General features: G+C 44.1%; 1 pseudogene across 1 annotated transcript in view; it reads left to right on the top strand.

Annotated features, from left to right (window-relative positions):
* The window catches only part of LOC123993486, a 202,006-nt pseudogene that overhangs the window by 146,902 nt on the left and 32,325 nt on the right, over window positions 1-22,779 (top strand). The window contains exons 7-8 of the transcript XR_006831454.1: window positions 9,513-9,588; window positions 20,747-20,861. The product of XR_006831454.1 is annotated as an alpha-1,3-mannosyl-glycoprotein 4-beta-N-acetylglucosaminyltransferase B-like (transcript). The remainder of the gene's footprint in view (window positions 1-9,512; window positions 9,589-20,746; window positions 20,862-22,779) is intronic.

Raw genomic sequence — 22,779 nt, 5'->3', positions numbered from 1 at the left:
GGATCCGCCAGAAGTGCCAGTCTACCAAGATCTTCTAGATCGGCCAGACAACCTTAATCATCCAGGTCCACCAGCCAGCCAGGATTTACCGGAGCCTACTACCTGCCTGAGCTTCCTCTCAGTACTGAGCTTCCTCTCAGTACTAGGCTCCCTCTCTGTACCAAGCTCCCTCTCAGTACCGAGCTTCCTCTCAGTACCGAGCTTCCTCTCAGTACCGGGCTTCCCCTCAGTACCAGGCTTCCCCTCAGTACCGGGCTTCCCCTCAGTACCGGGCTTCCCCTCAGTACCGGGCTTCCCCGGTCCCGGGCTGCCCCTCTGTCCCGGGCTGCCCCTCTGTCCCGGGCTGCCCCTCTGTCCCGGGCTGCCCCGCTGTCCTGAGTTGCCCCTCTATCCTGAGTTGCCCCTCTATCCTGAGTTGCCCCTCTATCCTGAGTTGCCCCTCTGTCCCGAGCTGCCCCTCTGTCCCGAGCTGCCCCTCTGTCCCGAGCTGCCCCTCTGTCCCGAGCTGCCCCTCTGTCCCGAGCTGCCCCTCTGTCCCGAGCTGCCCCTCGGTCCCGAGCTGCCCCTCAGTTATGTGGGGATCAGGGTGAGGACTATTAGGCCATGGTCGGCGGAGAAGGTGGATTATCCTAGGACGCGTAGGGGAGGAACTAGGACATTTATGGAGTGGGGTCCACGTCCCGAGCCAGAACCGCCACCATGGACAGACGCCCACCCGGACCCTCCCTATGCTCTTGAGGTGCGTCCGGAGTCCGCACCTTAGGGGGGGGGTTCTGTCACGCCTTGGTCATTGTATCTTGTGTTTTTGTTATATGTTTGGGTAGGCCAGGGTGTGACATGGGTTTATATGTTGTTATTTCGTATTGGGTTAATATTAATTGGGAGTGTGTATTATTAGGGGTGTGTCTAGTTAGGCTTGGCTGCCTGAGGCGATTCCTAATTGGAGTCAGCTGATTCTAGTTGTCTCGGATTGGGAACCGTATTTAGGCAGCCTGAGTGCGCGTTGTATTTCGTGGGCGATTGTACCTGTCTTAGTGTTAGTCACCAGATAGGCTGTATTAGTTTCATTCGTTTGTTGTTTTCTTCTTCGTTATTTCATGTACTGTATTAGCTTCATTAAAGTCATGAGTAACCTACACGCTGCATTACGGTCTGACTTTCTACAAACAACAGACGAAGATCATTACACCCTTCTCACCTCATTTGCTCACATTGTATATAGACTTGTTTTTGTACTGTATTATTGACCGTATGTTTGTTTTACTCCATGTGTAACTCTGTGTTGTTGTATGTGTCGAACTGCTTTGCTTTATCTTGGCCAGGTCACAGTTGTAAATGAGAACTTGTTCTCAACTTGCCTACCTGGTTAAACAAAGGTCAAATAAAATAAATAAAAAATACATTATGGCCTTTCTCTTGCATTTCAAAGATAATGGTACAAAAAAAAATGGTTGATTTTTCTTTGTATTGTCTTTTACCAGATCTATTGTGTTATATTCTCCTACATTCCTTTCACATTTACACAAACTTCAAAGTGTTTCCTTTCAGAAAATGCATATCCTTGCTTCAGGACCTGAGCTACAGGCAGTTAGATTTGGGTATGTCATTTTAGGCGAAAATTGAAAAAAAGGGTCCACTCCTTAATCCTTAATACACATCCTTAATACACACCCTTAATACAAATCAAAATAAAATACATTTCCATTTGTCACATGCACCGAATACATATACCTTACATTGAAATGCTTACTTACAAGCCCTTAACCAACAATGCAGTTTTAAGAAAAATACCCCACAAAAAAATAAATAAAAGTAACAAATAATTAAAGAGCAGCAGTAAAATAACAATAGCGAGGCTATGTACAGGGGGTACCGGTACAGAGTCAATGTGCGGAGGCACCGGTTAGTCAAGATAATTGAGGTAAAATGTACAGTACATGTAGGTGGAGTTATTAAAGTAACTATACATAGAAAATAACAGAGAGAATAACACATGGTCACGTCTCTGACCTCCTCCCTATAGGCTGTCTCGTAATTGTCAGTGATCAGGCCTAGCACTGTTGTGTCATCGGCAAACTTAATGATGGTGTTGGAGTCGTGCCTGGCCGTGCAGTCATGGGTGAACAGGGAGTACAGGAGGGGACTGAGCACGCACCCCTGAGGTGCCCCCGTGTTGAGGATCAGCGTGGCGGATGTGTTTTTACCACCTGGGGGCGGCCCGTCAGGAAGTCCAGGATCCAGTTGCAGAGGGAGGTGTTCAGTCCCAGGGTCCTTAGCTTAGTGATGAGCTTTGAGGGCACTATGGTGTTGAACGCTGAGCTGTAGTCAATGAATAGCATTCTCACATAGGTGTTCCTTTTATACCTGATGTGAAAGGGCAGTGTGGAGTGCAATAAAGATTGCATCATCTGTGGATCTGTTGGGGCGGTATGCAAATTTGAGTGGGTCTAGGTTTTCTAGGGTTTCTGGGATAATGATGTTGATGTGAGCCATGACCAGCCTTTCAATGCATTTCATGGCTACATATGTGAGTGCTACGGGTCAGTAGTCATTTAGGCAGGTTACCTTAGTGTTCTTGGGCACAGGGACTATGGTGGTCTGCTTGAAACATGTTGTTATTATAGACTCAGACAGAGAGAGGTTGAAAATGTCAGTGAAGACACTTGCCAGTTGGTCAGCACATGTTCGGAGTGAATGTCCTGGTAATCCGTCTGGCCCTGCGGCCTTGTGAATGTTGACCTGTTTAAAGGTCTTACTCACATCGGCTGCAGAGAGCGTGATCACACAGTCGTCTGGAGCAGCTGATGCTCTCATGCATGTTTCAGTGTTACTTGCCTCGAAGCGAGTATAGAAGTTATTTAGCTCGTCTGGTAGGCTCGTGTCACTGGGAAGCTCTCGGCTGTGCTTCCCTTTGTAGGCTGTAATAGTTGCAAGCCCTACCACATCCGAGCGTCGGAGCCGGTGTAGTACGATTTGATCTTAGTCCTGTATTGACGCTTTGCCTGTTTGATGGTTAGTCGGAGGGCTTCCGGGTTAGAGTCCCGCTCCTTGAAAGTTGCAGCTCTATCCTTTAGCTCAGTGCAGATATTGCCTGTGATCCTTGGCTTCTGGTTGGGGTATGTATGTACGGTCAATGTGGGGACAACGTCATCGATGCACTTATTGATGGAGCCAGTGACTGATGTGGTGTACTCCTCAATGCCATCGGAAGAATACCGGAACATATTCCAGTCTGTGCTAGCAAAACAGTCCTGTAGCTTAGCATCTGCTTCATCTGACCGTATGTTGTGCTGAGATGTTTTCCATTTGATTCTTGCACACTGTCCATTACCATCAGAATGCAACACGGATATAATTTCAGCACTGTTCATTAGCTTCAGAATACAACACGGATCTTATTTCATCACTGTTCATTAGCTTCAGAATGAAACACGCTTATTTCATCACTGTTCATTAGCTTCAGAATGAAACACGCTTATTTCATCACTGTTCATTAGCTTCAGAATGCAACACGGATCTTATTTCATCACTGTTCATTAGCTTCAGAATGAATCACAGATATTATTTAATCACTGTTCATTAGCTTCAGAATGCAACACAGATCTTATATCATCACTGTTCATTAGCTTCAGAATGAATCACAGATATTATTTAATCACTGTTCATTAGCTTCAGAATGAATCACAGATATTATTTCATCACTGTCCATTAGCTTCAGAATGCAACATGGATCTTATTTCTTCTCTTTACAGTCTTAACTCAATACTATAAAGCTGGAAGTTAGTATTTTCAAACAGAGTGCAAGGTTTCCCCCTAAAGACAAACTCATGGCAGATCAGGCTAATGGACTAATTGTTCCCAGATCATCCTGACCAAGTAAAGCAATGGCAGATCAACCAGGCAGACGAATCAATCCCGCATCAGGCAGACAGACGGACAGAGAGATGACGAATCAATATCAAATCAGCCCAGATACTCAAAACTATTATTGTCACGCAAACAATCTGTCTCTCTGTCTGTAAGATGAGATGGTAGGCCTATTACATTTCATTTAGTCATATAGTATTTTCTTTGTGTAGGGTGTATATTTCATCTGATTAGTGTGTAACAGGGTTTAATTGGTTTGTGCATTGGTGAGGATCATGTATCTTATATGAAGGTCTGTGCTTTGCTTTGGTGTCATGTTCTCAGGGAGACATTGATGTGATGCAATTTGTTGATTGGATGAATTTCAGAACGTTAGCACTCTAAAGTCATCAGTGTGACTTTGTAGCTGCCGCAGCACTGGGCTGGGGGCTTAGCGGCACAATAGAAGAAGTGGTCTGATGACACAACCAGTCTATTGAGATTAAAGGCTGTCTGTCCGGCCTGCTCAATCAGAGCGCCTCGATCGATTTGCTCCGGGAGCCATGTCTTACTCACCCCTCATCCTCTCTTTCCTCTTCCCTCTCTCACTCTCTCTCCTCTCTCTGTCATCTCTCCTCCCTCTATCATTGTTGGAGAATCGCAGCCCTGGCCAAGGAGAATGAGACAATGTTCCCTATCGATTAACCAAGTGGCCCTGTACCAGGAGGGGACTGCAGGATGGATAGGCTGCCTATAGGGTGTGTGTGTGTGGTGTGTGGTGGGTGGGTGGGTTGGGGTTTGTGTGTAGACATGCTGTACTGAACTGTTTCATCACTAAGTGCAAATGTGTTGTCGATGTGTGTCAACTCAAATTCAGGACAAAACAGACTGCATTTACAATCTTGCTCCTTGGCCTGTATTCTGAGAGAAGCAGAGGAAACCAGGTCTGTGTTAAATAAAGGTTGCTTGTTTGTGACATGTAGACAGGCTGTGCTGAGACACTGTTTCATAATGCATGAGGAGGACAGGACGGGCGGAGCAGGCACACATCCCTCACATCAAATGGGCTGATACAAGATAGTGTGGAAAGACAGAGAGAGAGAGAGGAGGAGGCAGGAAGACAGGTTGAGCAAGAATTGGGAAGCACTTGGAGAATCATATTTATGTGGCCTAATGAATAATTGTGGTATATACATAGCCTGCAAATGAATGCTTAAAGTAAAGGTATAGAAAAACATGTTAACATCGAATTGTAACACAGATACATACAGTAGATAAGTATTCAGTGTATAGAATTGGATCCGATATGTGCATTGATGTTGTATTGGTGTGTGTTGATGTGTTTTGATGTTGTATTGATGTTTATAGATGTGTATTTCTGTTATATTGATGTTCTATTGTTCTTGTGTTGATGTTATATTGATGTTATATTGTTTTTGTGTTGATGTTGTATTATTCTTGTATTGATGTTATCTTGTTCTTGTATTGATGTTGTATTATTATTGTATTTATGTTGTATTGTTCTTGTATTGGTGTTGTATTATTCTTGTATTGATGTTATATTGTTCTTGTATTGATGTTGTATTATTATTGTATTTATGTTGTATTGTTCTTGTATTGGTGTTGTATTATTCTTGTATTGATGTTATATTGTTCTTGTATTGATGTTGTATTATTCTTGTATTGATGTTGTATTATTCTTGTTTTGATGTTGTATTATTCTTGTATTGATGTTGTATTATTCTTGTTTTGATGTTGTATTATTCTTGTATTGATGTTGTATTGTTCTTGTATTGATGTTGTATTATTCTTGTATTGATGTTGTATTATTCTTGTTTTGATGTTGTATTATTCTTGTATTTATGTTGTATTGTTCTTGTATTGATGTTGTATTGTTCTTGTATTGATGTTATAATGTTCTTGTATTTATGTTGTATTATTCTTGTATTGATGTTGTATTGTTCTTGTATTGATGTTATATTGTTCTTGTATTTATGTTGTATTGTTCTTGTATTGGTGTTGTATTGTTCTTGTATTGATGTTGTATTGTTATTTTATTGGTGTTTTATTGTTCTTGTATTGATGTCGTGTTGGTGTTGTATTGATGTTGTATTGTACTTGTATTGATGTTCTTTTGGTGTTGTATTGATGTTGTATTGTTTGTGTGTTGATGTGTATTGCTGTTGTATTGTTCTTGTATTGGTGTTGTATTGATGTTATATTGTTATTGTGTTGATGTGTATTTGTGTTGTGTTGGTGTTGTGTTGATGTGTATTTGTGTTGTGTTGGTGTTGTGTTGATGTGTATTGGTGTTGTATTGATGTTGTATTGGTGTTGTGTTGATGTTGTATTGTTCTTGTGTTGATGTGTATTGGTGTTGTATTGATATTGTATTGGTGTTGTATTGATGTTGTATTTATGTTGTATTGGTGTTGTATTGATGTTGTATTTATGTTGTATTGGTGTTGTATTGATGTTGTATTGTTCTTGTATTGATGTTGTATTGATGTTGTATTGATGTTGTATTGGTGTTGTGTTGATGTGTATTGGTGTTGTGTTGATGTTGTATTGTTCTTGTGTTGATGTTGTATTGGTGTTGTGTTGATGTTGCATTGGTGTTGTGTTGATGTTGTATTGGTGTTGTATTGATGTTATATTGTTATTGTGTTGATGTGTATTTGTGTCGTGTTGGTGTTGTATTGATGTTGTATTGTACTTGTATTGATGTTCTTTTGGTGTTGTATTGCTGTTGTATTGTTCTTGTATTGGTGTTGTATTGATGTTATATTGTTATTGTGTTGATGTGTATTTGTGTTGTGTTGGTGTTGTGTTGATGTGTATTTGTGTTGTGTTGGTGTTGTGTTGATGTGTATTGGTGTTATATTGATGTTGTATTGGTGTTGTGTTGATGTTGTATTGTTCTTGTGTTGATGTGTATTGGTGTTGTATTGATATTGTATTGGTGTTGTATTGATGTTGTATTGGTGTTGTATTGATGTTGTATTGGTGTTGTGTTGATGTTGTATTGTTCTTGTGTTGATGTGTATTGGTGTTGTATTGGTGTTGTATTGATTTTGTATTGATGTTGTATTGGTGTTGTATTGATGTTGTATTGGTGTTGTGTTGATGTTGTGTTGATGTGTATTGGTGTTGTATTGATGTTGTATTGGTGTTGTATTGGTGTTGTATTGATGTTGTATTGGTGTTGTATTGATGTTGTGTTGATGTGTATTGGTGTTGTATTGATGTTGTATTGATGTTGTATTGGTGTTGTATTGATGTTGTATTGTTCTTGTATTGATGTTGTATTGATGTTGTATTGGTGTTGTGTTGATGTGTATTGGTGTTGTGTTGATGTTGTATTGTTCTTGTGTTGATGTTGTATTGGTGTTGTGTTGATGTTGCATTGGTGTTGTGTTGATGTTGTATTGGTGTTGTATTGATGTTGCATTGGTGTTGTGTTGATGTTGTATTGGTGTTGTGTTGATGTTGTATTGGTGTTGTGTTGATGTTGCATTGGTGTTGTGTTGATGTTGTATTGTTCTTGTGTTGATGTTGTATTGGTGTTGTGTTGATGTTGCATTGGTGTTGTGTTGATGTTGTATTGGTGTTGTATTGATGTTGTATTGGTGTTGTGTTGATGTGTATTGGTGTTGTGTTGATGTTGTATTGTTCTTGTGTTGATGTTGTATTGTTCTTGTGTTGATGTGTATTGGTGTGTATATATGCCTCTACCCCCCAAAAAATAGAAAGGGTCAACACAAATTAAAAGCAGGAAAACCAGGTAATTAGATGGTGCTAATCTTTTCCATTCATTTGGGGTAGAGGCACATAGCTGAATCTACACAACCAATGTGATGGGATGTGGTTTCATCTTGGCATGAGTCCACTTTTGAGGTTAAAAATAATTGGACACATTTTCATTCATAAGTGTAATGTCACTTTATTAAAACATGCAATGAGGAAGGGATGAGTAACTCCCCAGATAATATTAATCACTTTGAGATGGAATTAAAGTGCTATACCATTATCATTCATCTCTAAACTGACCTTCCACGTCTTAATGGCACATTAGGGGAAAACACTTTACTATTTGTTGAAACCCAGTGAAATCGATAGCTTAAGGGGTTGTAGGGTAAGAATGGATCTCTTTGTGTCTTATCACGGGCCTCCTCATGGTACGTGTACCATCCATTTACCAGATGGGGAAAAAGGGGTTTAGCACTAGGGGAAAGAACCACATAATGTTAATTGTGCATGTGATGTGGTGCGTCATCAAGCCTATCTCCCGGCCACAGCTGAGATTCATAAAGCTTATCAACCAATTAGAAAGACGGCAGCTATTGGATTTGAATGTTAACACAGCGTTCAATGGCAACGATTTTTGCATATCTCAATTTGGCAGAATTTGACCCTAATCAACCCCAATTGTTTACTTTTATAAGCATAGATTTCAATGTGTTCTCAGAGTACATTGTGGACATCATTGTCTGCTTGTTCACCTCCAGCAATAGCTGTATCTTATGAGTCACAATGTAAATGACTTAGGCGACTATTTCAGTCTAGCGAAAGACTATGTATCTCTCTGAATCAATTGCACATGGTGTTATTGTAAGATTTGAATGGGCAAACAGATCTTAGGACTTGTGCTGCCGTAGGGCCGTCTTTTATTGGATGAAACGATGAGAAGTGCGTTGAGTTCAGGGGCATTGTTCTCCTGGTGTAGTAGATGCTGCCTGCTGTATGGCTGCTCTAGTCAATGTGTTGTTATTTCTCCTGTGTGGTGATTTGTGTTTTGTGTGTGTGCGCTTGAGGTTCATATGTTTGGTGCCCATAGGCATAGCTAATCGAGTCACTCACTTCCTGGAGGACATGTGTTAGTAAATGGGGATAGATTATCATATGACTGGCTTGTTTTGATAACCGATGGACCGTGTCTGTCTGTCCGTCCGTCCGTCCGTCCGTCCGTCCGTCCGTCCGTCGTCCGTCCGTCTGTCTGTCTGTCTTTCAACATCTCATTAATATCCAGTGACAAATACAACCTCATATTCTTCTCCTAATCTGAATCAGGAGCCACTAATCCACCTCCAGCTGCTCCTCTTACAAGAGGACAGAGGAACTGGGTTACTGCCCCGCTTAGAAGAGAAGGTTATGGTTTCCGTATATACTGACTCAAACGACAATAGAGTTCCTACATTATGAATTCAGATGCAGAACATGTGTCCGAGTTATGCTAGAGTGATACAATGGGTCTTTACTGGCTGTACTCAGGCCTGAATGTCAATGAAATATGTGTACGTTGTATGAATTCCCACTGTGTGATGTCAAGAAGAATAGGCTCTGGTTTGAATGTGGATCATGCGTTGATGCTGGAGTGTGTGTGTGTGTGTGTGTGTGTGTGTGTGTGTGTGTGTGTGTGTGTGTGTGTGTGTGTGTGTGTGTGTGTGTGTGTGTGTGTGTGTGTGTGTGTGTGTGTGTGTGTGTGTGTGTGTGTGTGTGTGTGTGTGTGTGTGTGTGTGTGTGTGTGCGTGTGTGTGTGCGCGTGTGTGTGTGCCTTTGTGCATCCTCGTACGTGAATTTGTGCGTGCGGTTGTATGTGTGTGTGTGTGTATGTTTGGGTTTGTGAGTCTAACCGCACCCCCCGTCACTCTCCTCTTCCTCTCCAGATGGCGGACGAAGCAGAATTTGGATTACTGCTTTCTCATGATGTACGCCCAGTCTAAAGGGACCTACTATGTGCAGGTACGAAACCTCAATCTTCCAGTATGCATCTGTTTACTGTTTTAGGAAATGAGTACATTCTGCAGTGTAAAATGAGCATCTGGAAGTGTGTAAACACTATGAACTGTTTGTTCTGGGAATAATAGTTGTCCGTGCTTGGAACTACGTTGCTCACAGGGCAGCCATTGCACATAACCTTCGAGCAGGTGGCACTCCACTTCACTTCATTTTCCACGCAAGACCTATCGTGAGGGTGACATGCCATAAATTAGCCTCAGTTGTCTCCCACAGTCGGGGCTGCATTCGTGAGACCCGACGAACGCTTGCGTTTTGACATTAACACCCGATGCGGTTGTGTATTTTGACAGCGCTACTCGCTCTGAACTTCAAGGAGGTTCTCCTCTGGTGAAGGGAAGGGTAATTACTTCCACGTTAGTTCCCAGCCGGGGAAGGAAGTGGAAAGATGCAAACTCTGTTAGGCAGATGCAGATTAGGAGGGAGCGTTGTGATTAGGTTGGGATTTGGTTACCGTCTTTCTGCTGCTGTAAAACATCAGCCGTCTCTCATTCCTACCCATAATGTAGGAGGATATGTTGACACACCACTAGGCCTCCATCGAAGCGTCTTCGGAACAAGAAGACAATCTGTATCCATTGAAGACGAGACTGAGGGAATGCAACGCATGTGTAGCATATGGCTCAGGCGCCAATGCTTGTTCCATGTGACATTGTGTGCTTTGATGAGAGCACAGAAACATTTGGTTCTGTGTTGCTCTGACATATTGTCTGAATGACTCCTGTCCCCTGGAGAGTTGTGTTCTGATCTCATTCACAATGTGCCTTTGTACTCCTTAAAGAAAACAGGAGACCATGTTAAAATAGCAGTAAAATCAGGCGCTTACTCACCTTTCAACGGCCCTTTTCTACTTTTAAAACCTAGATGTTCCATATTCATTGAAATTGACAGTGTAGAATATATTAAAACAGACTGGTTCAAACACAGGTTTAAATCAACACATGTAACGGCTGCTTGAACAAACTGCCGCTCCTCATTACCGGGCAGACTTTAGCCACTGGGATAGAAACTGATGGAAACAGCCATGTTTATTCCGCCACCGGCTGGGGATAGGGTAACGGCCATCTGTTGCAGCCCAATGTATCACCCTGGCGTGGCATGCGGCTCACAAAACATGTATCCGGGCTGTCTCCACCTCGGTCCCCACTCACGGCGGGAGAAGAGGGGGTGAGAGGGAAGCAGGGTGAGATGGGAAGTGGCAGGAGTTGCGTGGGACCACTTTTGGAGCCTCGCCTCAGAAAGGAGAGGAGAAGAGCGCATGTGACAGTTTATTTCTTCAGAATCACCTCATCTGTTTTGTGAGACACAGAGCAGCTGTCACTCCTCTCACCACGGAAGGCTGTCCAGATGTCTTTTTTATTTATTTTATTTATTTTTATTCATGTTAATTAGTTGCAGTTGACTGTTTCATCTCCTGTTTAAGCCTACTGACTCATTTGAAGCTAATTTTAAAGCTTTTTTTGGAAGAGGATAAAGAACATAGTTTTTATTGGTTTAGAGTATACAAATGAAGCAATTAAGTAATTTTAATTGGAAATACAGTACCAGTCAAAAGTTTGGACACACCTACTCATTCAAAGGTTTTTCTTTTTTTTGCTATTTTCTACATTGTATACTAATACTGAAGACATCAAAACTATGGAATAACATATATGGAATCATGTAGTAACCAAAGAAGTTTGCCTTGCCTTGATTTGCACACTCTTGGCATTCTCTCAACCAGCTTCACCTGGAATGCTTTTCCAACAGTCTTGAAGGAGTTATGCTGAGATCTTGCTGGCAACTCACCCCAAACCATCTCGATTGGGTTGAGATCAGGTAATTGTGGAGGCCAGGTCATCTGATGCAGCACTCCATGACTCTCCTTGTCATGCAGGTAAAAGAGGACCCAAAAGCGACTTAACAGAAACAGAGTTTAATAATGTTCAAAACGGAATAACTGACATCCTCTAGATTTGTAGAGGGGAAAACAACTGGAGAAGCGGCCACAGACTGCAGGTCGCTTCGGGTAGGCGCAGGCCGTAGTCGACTGAGACACCTGCTCACACGCAGCGTCTGATGAAGGCACAAAACACGACAGGACAGGGTGATACACAATCACGGCAAAAAACACGACAGGACAGGGCGAAACGCAATCACAGCATGGTGAATACGATACAAGGAACCGACGGAACAGGAACGGATCACAAAGGAATAAATAGGGAGTCTAATCAGGGAAAGGATCGGGAACAGGTGTGGGAAGACTAAATGATGATTAGGGGAATAGGAACAGCTGGGAGCAGGAACGGAACGACAGAGAGAAGAGAGAGCGAGAGAGTGAGAGAGGGAGGGGGAGAGAGAAGGATAGGAGGGAAAGAACCAAATAAGACCAGCAGAGGGAAACGAATAGCATGGGGAGCACAGGGACAAGACATGATAATAAATGACAAACATGACAGTACCCCCCACTCACGAGCGCCTCCTGGCGCTCTCGAGGAGGAACACTGGCAGCAACGGAGGAAATCATAGATCAAACGGTCCAGCACGTCCCGAGAAAGAACCCAACTCCTCTCCTCAGGACCGTAACGAAAAACGATAAAAAGGGAAACTAGGGTACTACTCTAAAAAAAAAAAATGAGAACTAGGGACAGACTGAGACACAGCAAGGGCAGGGACAAGAACAGGAGAGATGCGATGGCAGGGAACAGACTGAGACCCAGCAAGACCAGGAGCAGAAGCAGAAAAAAATTACCAGACTTCTTCTGCGCGCAGTCTGAACACGCAGCCACGAAACGGCGCGTGTCACGCTCCTGAGTCGGCCACCAAAAGCGCTGGCGAATAGACGCAAGAGTGCCTCGAACACCGGGATGACCAGCTAACTTGGCAGAGTGAGCCCACTGAAGAACAGCCAGACGAGTGGAAACAGGAACGAAAAGGAGGTTACTAGGACAAGCGCGCGGCGACGCAGTGTGCGTGAGTGCTTGCTTAACCTGTCTTTCAATTCCCCAGACTGTCAACCCGACAACACGCCCATAAGGAAGAATCCCTCGAGATCAGTAGAAGCCACAGAAGAACTAAACAGACGGGATAAGGCATCAGGCTTGGTGTTCTTGCTACCCGGACGGTAAGAAATCACAAACTCGAAACGAGCGAAAAACAACGCCCAACGAGCTTGACGGGCATTAAGTCGTTTGGCAGAACGGATGTACTCAAGGTTCTTATGGTCTGTCCAAACGACAAAAGGAACGGTCGCCCCCTCCAACCACTGTCGCCATTCGCCTAGGGCTAAGCGGATGGCGAGCAGTTCACGGTTACCCACATCATAGTTGCGCTCAGATGGCGACCGGCGATGAGAAAAATAAGCGCAAGGATGAACCTTATCGTCAGACTGGAAGCGCTGGGATAGAATGGCTCCCACGCCTACCTCTGAAGCGTCAACCTCGACAATAAATTGTCTAGTGACGTCAGGAGTAACGAGGATAGGAGCGGACGTAAAACGTTCTTTTAGAAGATCAAAAGCTCCCTGGGCGGAACCGGACCACTTAAAACACGTCTTGACAGAAGTAAGAGCTGTGAGAGGGGCAGCAACTTGACCGAAATTACGAATGAAACGCCGATAGAAATTAGCGAAACCTAAAAGCGCTGCAACTCGACACGTGACCTTGGAACGGGCCAATCACTGACAGCTTGGACCTTAGCGGAATCCATCTGAATGCCTTCAGCGGAAATAACGGAACCGAGAAAAGTAACGGAGGAGACATGAAAAGAGCACTTCTCAGCCTTTACGTAGAGACAATTCTTAAAAGGCGCTGTAGAACACGTCGAACGTGCTGAACATGAATCTAGTGACGGAGAAAAAATCAGGATATCGTCAAGATAGACAAAAACAAAAATGTTCAGCATGTCTCTCAGAACATCATTAACTAATGCCTGAAAAACAGCTGGCGCATTGGCGAGACCGAACGGCAGAACCCGGTACTCAAAATGCCCTAACGGAGTGTTAAACGCCGTTTTCCACTCGTCCCCCTCTCTGATGCGCACGAGATGGTAAACGAAGGTCCAACTTAGTAAAGCACCTGGCTCCCTGCAGAATCTCGAAGGCTGATGACATAAGGGGAAGCGGATAACGATTCTTAACCGTTATGTCATTCAGCCCTCGATATCCACGCAGGGGCGCAGAGTACCGTCCTTCTTCTTAACAAAAAGAACCCCGCCCCGGCCGGAGAAGAAGAAGGCACTATGGTACCGGCGTCAAGAGACACAGACAAATAATCCTCGAGAGCCTTACGTTCGGGAGCCGACAGAGAGTATAGTCTACCTCGAGGAGGCGTGGTCCCTGGAAGGAGATCAATACTACAATCATACGACCGGTGAGGAGGAAGGGAGTTGGCTCGGGCCGACTGAAGACCGTGCGCAGATCATGATATTCCTCCGGCACTCCTGTCAAATCGCCAGGTTCCTCCTGAGAAGTAGGGAGAGAAGAAACGGGAGGGATGGCAGACATTAAACACTTCACATGACAAGAAACGTTCCAGGATAGGATAGAATTACTAGACCAATTAATAGAAGGATTATGACATACTAGCCAGGGATGACCCAAAACAACAGGTGTAAACGGTGAACGGAAAATCAAAAAAGAAATAGTCTCACTGTGGTTACCAGATACTGTGAGAGTTAAAGGTAGTGTCTCAAATTTGATACTGGGAAGATGACTACCATCTAAGGCAAACATGGGCGTAGGCTTGTCTAACGGTCTGAAAGGAATGTTATGTTTCCGAACCCATTCGTCCATGAAACAACCCTCAGCCCCAGAGTCAATCAAGGCACTGCATGTAGCACCCGAACCGGTCCAGCGTAGATGGACCGACATAGTAGTACAAGATCTAGATGAAGAGGACTGAGTAGTAGCGCTCACCAGTAGCCCTCCGCTTACTGATGGGCTCTGGCCTCTTACTGGACATGAATTAACAAAATGTCCAGCAACTCCGCAATAGAGGCACAGGCGGTTGGTGATCCTCCGTTCCCTCTCCTTATTCGAGATGCGAATCCCTCCCAGCTGCATGGGCTCAGTCTCAAAGCCAGAGGAGGGAGATGGTTGCGATGCGGAGCAGGGAAACACCGTTGATGCGAGCTCTCTTCCACGAGCCCGGTGACGAAGATCTACCCGTCGTTCTATGCGGATGGCGAGAGCAATCAAAGAGTCCACATCTGAAGGAACCTCCCGGGAGAGAATCTCATCCTTAACCACTGCGTGGAGTCCCTCCAGAAAACGAGCGAGCAGCGCCGGCTCGTTCCACTCACTAGAGGCAGCAAGAGTGCGAAACTCAATGGAATAATCCGTTATGGACCGTTCACCTTGGCATAAGGAAGCCAGGGCCCTAGAAGCCTCCCCACCAAAAACTGAACGGTCAAAAACCCGAATCATCTCCTCTTTAAAGTTCTGGAATTTGATAGAGCAATCAGCCCTTGCCTCCCAGATAGCTGTGCCCCATTCTCGAGCCCGGCCAGTAAGGAGTGAAATGACGTGCAACCCGAGCTCTCTCTCTAGAGTATGTGTTGGGTTGGAGAGAGAACACAATCTCACACTGCGTGAGAAAGGAGCGGCACTCAGTGGGCTGCCCGGAGTAGCAAGGTGGGTTATTAACCCTAGGTTCTGGAGGCTCGGCAGGCCAGGAAGTAACAGGTGGCACGAGACAAGACTCTGGAACTGTCCAGAGAGGTCGGAAACCTGAGCGGCCAGGTTCTCCACGGCATGGCGAGCAGCGGACAATTCCTGCTCGTGTCTGCCGAGCATGGCTTTGGATCTCGACGGCAGTGTAACGAGCGTCTGAAGTCGCTGGGTCCATTCCTTGGTCGGTTCCTTCTGTCATGCAGGTAAAAGAGGACCCAAAAGCGACTTAACAGAAACAGAGTTTAATAATGTTCAAAACGGAATAACTGACATCCTCTAGATTTGTAGAGGGGAAAACAACTGGAGAAGCGGCCACAGACTGCAGGTCGCTTCGGGTAGGCGCAGGCCGTAGTCGACTGAGACACCTGCTCACACGCAGCGTCTGATGAAGGCACAAAACACGACAGGACAGGGTGATACACAATCACGGCAAAAAACACGACAGGACAGGGCGAAACGCAATCACAGCATGGTGAATACGATACAAGGAACCGACGGAACAGGAACGGATCACAAAGGAATAAATAGGGAGTCTAATCAGGGGAAAGGATCGGGAACAGGTGTGGGAAGACTAAATGATGATTAGGGGAATAGGAACAGCTGGGAGCAGGAACGGAACGACAGAGAGAAGAGAGAGCGAGAGAGTGAGAGAGGGAGGGGGAGAGAGAAGGATAGGAGGGAAAGAACCAAATAAGACCAGCAGAGGGAAACGAATAGCATGGGGAGCACAGGGACAAGACATGATAATAAATGACAAACATGACACTCCTTCTTGGTTAAATAGACTGTACACAGCCTGGGGGTGTGTTGGGTCATTGTCCTGTTGGTTAAGTGTGCCTTGAATTCTAAATAAATCACTGCACCCCCACACCATAACACCTCCTCCACCATGCTTCACGGTGGTAACCACACATGCAGAGATCATCTGTTCACCTATGTGTCTCACAAAGACACGGCAGTTGGAACCAAAAATCTCTGATTTGGACTCATCAGACCAAAGGACACATTTCCACCTGTCTAATGTCCATTGCTCGTGTTTCTTGGCCCAAGCAAGTCTCTTCTTATTATTGGTGTCCTTTAGTCGTGGTGGTTTTTTTTGCAGCGATTTGAGCGTAAATGCCTGATTCATGCAGTCTCCTCTGAACAGTTGATGTTCAAATCAAGTCAAATTGTATTTGTCACATACACATGGTTAGCAGATGTTAATGCGAGTGTAGCGAAATGCTTGTGCTTCTAGTTCCGACAATGCAGTAATAACCAACAAGTAATCAAACTAACAATTCCAAAACTACTGTCTTATACACAGTGTAAGGGGATAAAGAATATGTACATAAAGATATATGAATGAGTGATGGTACAGAGCAGCATAGGCAAGATACAGTAGATGGTATCGAGTACAGTATATACATATGAGATGAGTATGTAAACAAAGTGGCATAGTTAAAGTGGCTAATGATACATGTATTACATAAGGATGCAGTCGATGATATAGAGTACAGTATATACGTATGCATATGAGATGAATAATGTAGGGTATGTAACATTATATAAGGTAGCATTGTTTAAAGTGGCTAGTGATATATTTACATCATTTCCCATCAATTCCCATTATTAAAGTGGCTGGAGTTGAGTCAGTGTCAGTGTCAGTGTGTTGGCAGCAGCCACTCAATGTTAGTGGTGGCTGTTTAACAGTCTGATGGCCTTGAGATAGAAGCTGTGTTTCAGTCTCTCGGTCCCAGCTTTGATGCACCTGTACTGACCTCGCCTTCTGGATGATAGCTGAGTGAACAGGCAGTGGCTCGGTGGTTGTTGTCCTTGATGATCTTTATGGCCTTCCTGTAACATTGGGTGGTGTAGGTGTCCTGGAGGGCAGGTAGTTTGCCCCCGGTGATGCGTTGTGCAGACCTCATTACCCTCTGGAGAGCCTTACGGTTGTGGGCGGAGCAGTTGCCGTACCAGGCGGTGATACAGCCCGCCAGGATGCTCTCGATTGTGCATCTGTAGAAGTTTGTGAGTGCTTTTGGTTACAAGCCGAATTTCTTCAGCCTCCTGAGGTTGAAGAGGCGCTGCTGCGCCTTCTTCACGATGCTGTCTGTGTGAGTGGACCAATTCAGTTTGTCTGTGATGTGTATGCCGAGGAACTTAAAACTTGCTACCCTCTCCTCTATTGTTCCATCGATGTGGATAGGGGGTGTTCCCTCTGCTGTTTCCTGAAGTCCACAATCATCTCCTTAGTTTTGTTGACGTTGAGTGTGAGGTTATTTTCCTGACACCACACTCCGAGGGCCCTCACCTCCTCCCTGTAGGCCGTCTCGTCGTTGTTGGTAATCAAGCCTACCACTGTTGTGTCGTCCGCAAACTTGATGATTGAGTTGGAGGCGTGCGTGGCCACGCAGTCGTGGGTGAACAGGGAGTACAGGAGAGGGCTCGCACCCTTGTGGGGCCCCAGTGTTGAGGATCAGCGGGGTGGAGATGTTGTTGCCTACCCTCACCACCTGGGGGCGGCCCGTCAGGAAGTCCAGTACCCAGTTGCACAGGGCGGGGTCGAGACCCAGGGTCTCGAGCTTGATGACGAGCTTGGAGGGTACTATGGTGTTGAATGCCGAGCTGTAGTCGATGAACAGCATTCTCACATAGGTATTCCTCTTGTCCAGATGGGTTAGGGCAGTGTGCAGTGTGGTTGAGATTGCATCGTCTGTGGACCTATTTGGGCGGTAAGCAAATTGGAGTGGGTCTAGGGTGTCAGGTAGGGTGGAGGTGATATGGTCCTTGACTAGTCTCTCAAAGCACTTCATGATGACGGAAGTGAGTGCTACGGGGCGGTAGTCGTTTAGCTCAGTTACCTTAGCTTTCTTGGGAACAGGAACAATGGTGGCCCTCTTGAAGCATGTGGGAACAGCAGACTGGTATAGGGATTGATTGAATATGTCCGTAAACACACCGGCCAGCTGGTATGCGCATGCTCTGAGGGCGCAGCTGGGGATGCTGTCTGGGCCTGCAGCCTTGCGAGGGTTAACACGTTTAAATGTCTTACTCACCTCGGCTGCAGTGAAGGAGAGTCCGCATGTTTCCGTTGCAGGCTGTGTCAGTGGCACTGTATTGTCCTCAAGGCGGGCAAAAAAGTTATTTAGTCTGCCTGGGAGCAAGACATCCTGGTTCGTGACTGGGCTGGTTTTCTTCTTGTAGACTGTGATTGACTGTAGACCCTGCCACATGCCTCTTGTGTCTGAGCCGTTGAATTGAGATTCTACTTTGTCTCTGTACTGACACTTAGCTTGTTTGATAGCCTTGCGGAGGGAAGGAGCTTTGCCCTGATTAAAAGCAGTGGTTCGCGCTTTCAGTTTCACGCGAATGCTGCAATCAATCCACGGTTTCTGGTTAGGGAATGTTTTAATCGTTGCTGTGGGAACAACATCTTCAACGCACGTTCTAATGAACTCGCACACCGAATCAGCGTATTCGTCAATGTTGTTATCTGACTCAATACGAAACATATCCCAGTCCACGTGATGGAAGCAGTCTTGGAGTGTGGAGTCAGCTTGGTCGGACCAGCGTTGGACAGACCTCAGCGTGGGAGCTTCTTTTTTTAGTTTCTGTCTGTAGGCAGGGATCAACTAAATGGAGTCGTGGTCAGCTTTTCCGAAAGGAGGGCGGGGCAGGGCCTTATATGCGTCGCGGAAGTTAGAGAACAATGATCCAAGGTTTTCCATCCCTGGTTGTGCAATCGATATGCTGATAAAATTTAGGGAGTCTTGTTTTCAGATTAGCCTTGTTAAAATCCCCAGCTACAATGAATGCAGCCTCCGAATAAATGGATTCCAGTTTGCAAAGAGTCAAATAAAGTTCGTTCAGAGCCATCAATGTTTCTGCTTGGGGGGGGGGGGTATATACGGCTGTGATTATAATCGAAGAGAATTCTCTTGGTAGATAATGTGGTTGACATTTGATTGTGAGGAATTCTAAATCAGGTGAACAGAAGGATTTGAGTTCCTGTATGTTTCTTTCATCACACCATGTCTCGTTAGCCATAAGGCATACTCCCCCGCCCCTCTTCTTACCAGAAATATGTTTGTTTCCGTACTTCCGGCGCCGACAGAGATGGCCGCCTCGCTTCGCGTTCCTAGGAAACTATGCAGTTTTTTGTATTTTTACGTGTTATTTCTTACATTAGTACCCCAGGTCATCTTAGGTTTCATTACATGCAGTCGAGAAGAACTACTGAATATAAGATCAGCGTCAACTCGTTTTTTTGGGTCGCCGCATGGGATCCATCCCGTTGTCCTGTTTGAAAGGCAGAACACAGGATCCGCGTCGCGAAAATCATATTCTTGGTCATACTGAAAGAAAAAGTACGACCAAGAATATGACTTTCGCGACGCGGATCCTGTGTTCTGCCTTTCAAACAGGACAACGGAATGGATCCCATGCGGCGACCCAAAAAAACGACTCCGAAAAAGAGGGAAACGAGGCGGTCTTCTGGTCAGACTCCGGAGACGGGCACATCGTGCACCACTCCCTAGCCTTCTTCTCGCCAATGTTGAGATGTGTCTGTAATTTGAACTCTGAGAAGCATTTATTTGGACTGCACTTTCTGAGGCTGGCAACTCTAATGAACGTATCCTCTGTAGCAGAGGTAACTCTGGGTCTTTTTTCCTGTGTCGCTCTTCATGAGAGTCAGCTTCATCATAGCAATTGATGGTTTTTGCGACTGCACTTGAAGAGTGTCTTAAAGATGGACTGTCGTTTCTCTTTGCTTATTTGAGCTGTTCTTGACATAATATGGACTTGGTCGTTTACCAAATAGGGCATTCTTCTGTATACCAACCCTACCTTGTCACAAAACAACTGATTGGCTCCACACTCGTTAAGAAGTAAATACATTCCACAAATGACCTTTTAACAAGACACACCTGTTAATTGAAATGCATTCCAGGTGACTACCCCATGAAGCTGGTTGAGAAAATGCCAAGAGTGTGCAAAGCTGTCATCAGGGCAAAGGGTGTCGATTTGAAGAATCTCAAATATAAAATATATTTTGATTTGTTTTATACTTTTTTTTGGTTACCTCGTGATTCCATATATGTTATTCCATAGTTCTGATTTCTTCACAATTATTCTACAATGTAGAAAATAGTTTTTTTAATTATATATATATTTTTGAATGGGTAGGTGTGTCCAAACTTTTGACTGGTACTGTATACTGTACGCTGAACCACACAATGTGTATTAAATAATTTCACGCTGTCATCTATTTTCTGTAATGCTTTTGACCCCTTCCGGAGTTTTCTATTATTCAGAAGTACAGGCCATATGTTTGCAATCACAAAAAGCCATTGCTACAAATTACACCTATTAGTATTTAATCAAATGTAATGACTGGGAATTGTAACGTTAATTCCCCTTAATAAAGGAAATAAATGTTTAACTCTTTTCCTCCCCTTTTCTCTCCCTCAGCTGGAGGATGACATTGTTGCGCGTCCAAATTACTTCACCACGATGAAGAACTTTGCCCTGCAGCAGCCTTCTGAGGAGTGGATGATCTTGGAGTTCTCCCAGCTGGGCTTCATCGGTAAGCCTCAGCCTGTGCCAAAAGAGCTAGCCTAGCGCTATTGTTGATAGTGTGAGTTAAAGAGCAACGACTCAGGGTGTTTTCACATTTGGTCCCTTTCAGACAATTTTTTTGGTTTGCTTAATTTTTGTGCAGTGTGAACACTTCAAAGGAAGTCAGACCCCTCAAAAGAGCCCCTGAAGTGAACCGAGCTGAAACCATCTCGAGAGGTGGTCTGAGGGCAGTTTGCTTGAATTCCGTGGTCCGGTTCCCTTTTTTAGGATCATGTGAACGCTAAGCTCACCAACTTCGCTTGTTATTTCCCCCCACCACACACTAGACTACTGCAACAACGTTTCCCTTGCCATAACCCCTCACATTGGTGCCACAAAAGAGAGACGAGGATAATATTCAGGTTAGTCAGAAAAAATGTGTCCTGTTTTTGGATATTGATTAGCGATTGTTAAGGATGCACAGAAATTCCTAAATTAGGTTTTAGTTTATATTATTTGTTTGCAGTATGTTATCTATTGGCTAAGATACCTTCATAAGCTGTTTATTGATTGCGGGGTTTAAAAAGTGTGAGAAGACAAGCAATTTGGTGAGAATCACAACATAGATTACAAAATAGTTTCTAGTTCTTAAAGGGGTAGTACAGCAGCATACCTTGGGTGTACAATTTACAATTACATCATTATTTATTCTGCAGTTATTCTATTGCAATTTATTATTTTACCAATAAAATGCACATGTTAATAGTGTCTTCTGAATACAATTATTATGTCTCATATTTTAACTAAATGCAATCTATTCGCTTCCAAAATGTAAGTAGGTACAGTACCAGTTAAAAGTTGGAACACACCTACTCATTCAAGGGTTTTTCTTTATTTTTACTGTTTTCTACATTGTAGAATAATAGTGAAGACATCAAAACTATAAAATAACACATATGAAATCATGTAGTAACCAAAAAAGTGTTAAACGAATCAAAGTATATTTTATATCTGAGATTCTTCGAAGTAGCTACCGTTTGCCATAATGACAGCTTTGCACACTCTTGGCATTCTCTCAACTAGCTTCATCTGGAATGCTTTTCCAACAGTCTTGAAGGAGTTCCCACATATGCTGAGCACTTGTTGGCTGCTTTTCCTTCACTCTGTGGACCTACTCATCCCAAACCATCTGAATTGGGTTGAGGTTGGGTGATTGTGGAGGCCAGGTCATCTGATGCAGCACTCCATGACTCTCCTCATGAGAGCCAGTTTTATCATAGCGCTTGATGGTTTTTGCGACTGCACTCAAAGAAACTTTCAAAGTTCTTGACTTTGACTGACCTTCATGTCTTAAAGTATTGATGGACTGTTGTTTCTCTTTGCTTATTTGAGCTGTTCTTGCCACAATATGGACTTGGTCTTTTACCAAATAGGGCTATCTTCTGTATACTAACCGTGCCTTGTCACAACACAAAGGATCGGCTCAAACGCGTTAAGAAGTAAAGAAATTAGATAAATTAACTTTTAACAAGGCAAACCTGTTAATTGAAATACATTCCAGGTGACTACCCCATGAAGCTGGTTGAGAAAATGCCAAGTGTGTGCAAAGCTTTAAACGAGTAGATGTGTCCAAACTTTTGACTGGTACTGTATATCTAGCTGTCCGATAACACATTCTGATTGAATGGCTTGTCCTGCACTTGGAAAAAGATCTTGGTTTCTTTCTAAACATACCAATGTAAATACAAAGAGGACTCGGTTCACAAAATAGTTGAAGTGGACTGGCAAAAGAGTTGAGTCCTCTTTCAAAGGCAAGGTCACTGTGAATACAAAGAGAGTGGGGTTCTTTTGACTTTTTACCGCATAGTACAATTTAAAGAGGACTGAGATCGGTTCTTTGAAAGAGGACTATATATGAAAACACCCTCAGTGTCACCAAAGCAGTG

Source organism: Oncorhynchus gorbuscha, linkage group LG13 (assembly GCF_021184085.1).
Source record: "Oncorhynchus gorbuscha isolate QuinsamMale2020 ecotype Even-year linkage group LG13, OgorEven_v1.0, whole genome shotgun sequence".
NCBI lineage: Eukaryota > Metazoa > Chordata > Actinopteri > Salmoniformes > Salmonidae > Oncorhynchus > Oncorhynchus gorbuscha.
Note: the sequence above shows the minus strand (reverse complement) of the source record. Positions and strands in the feature narration are given on the sequence as shown.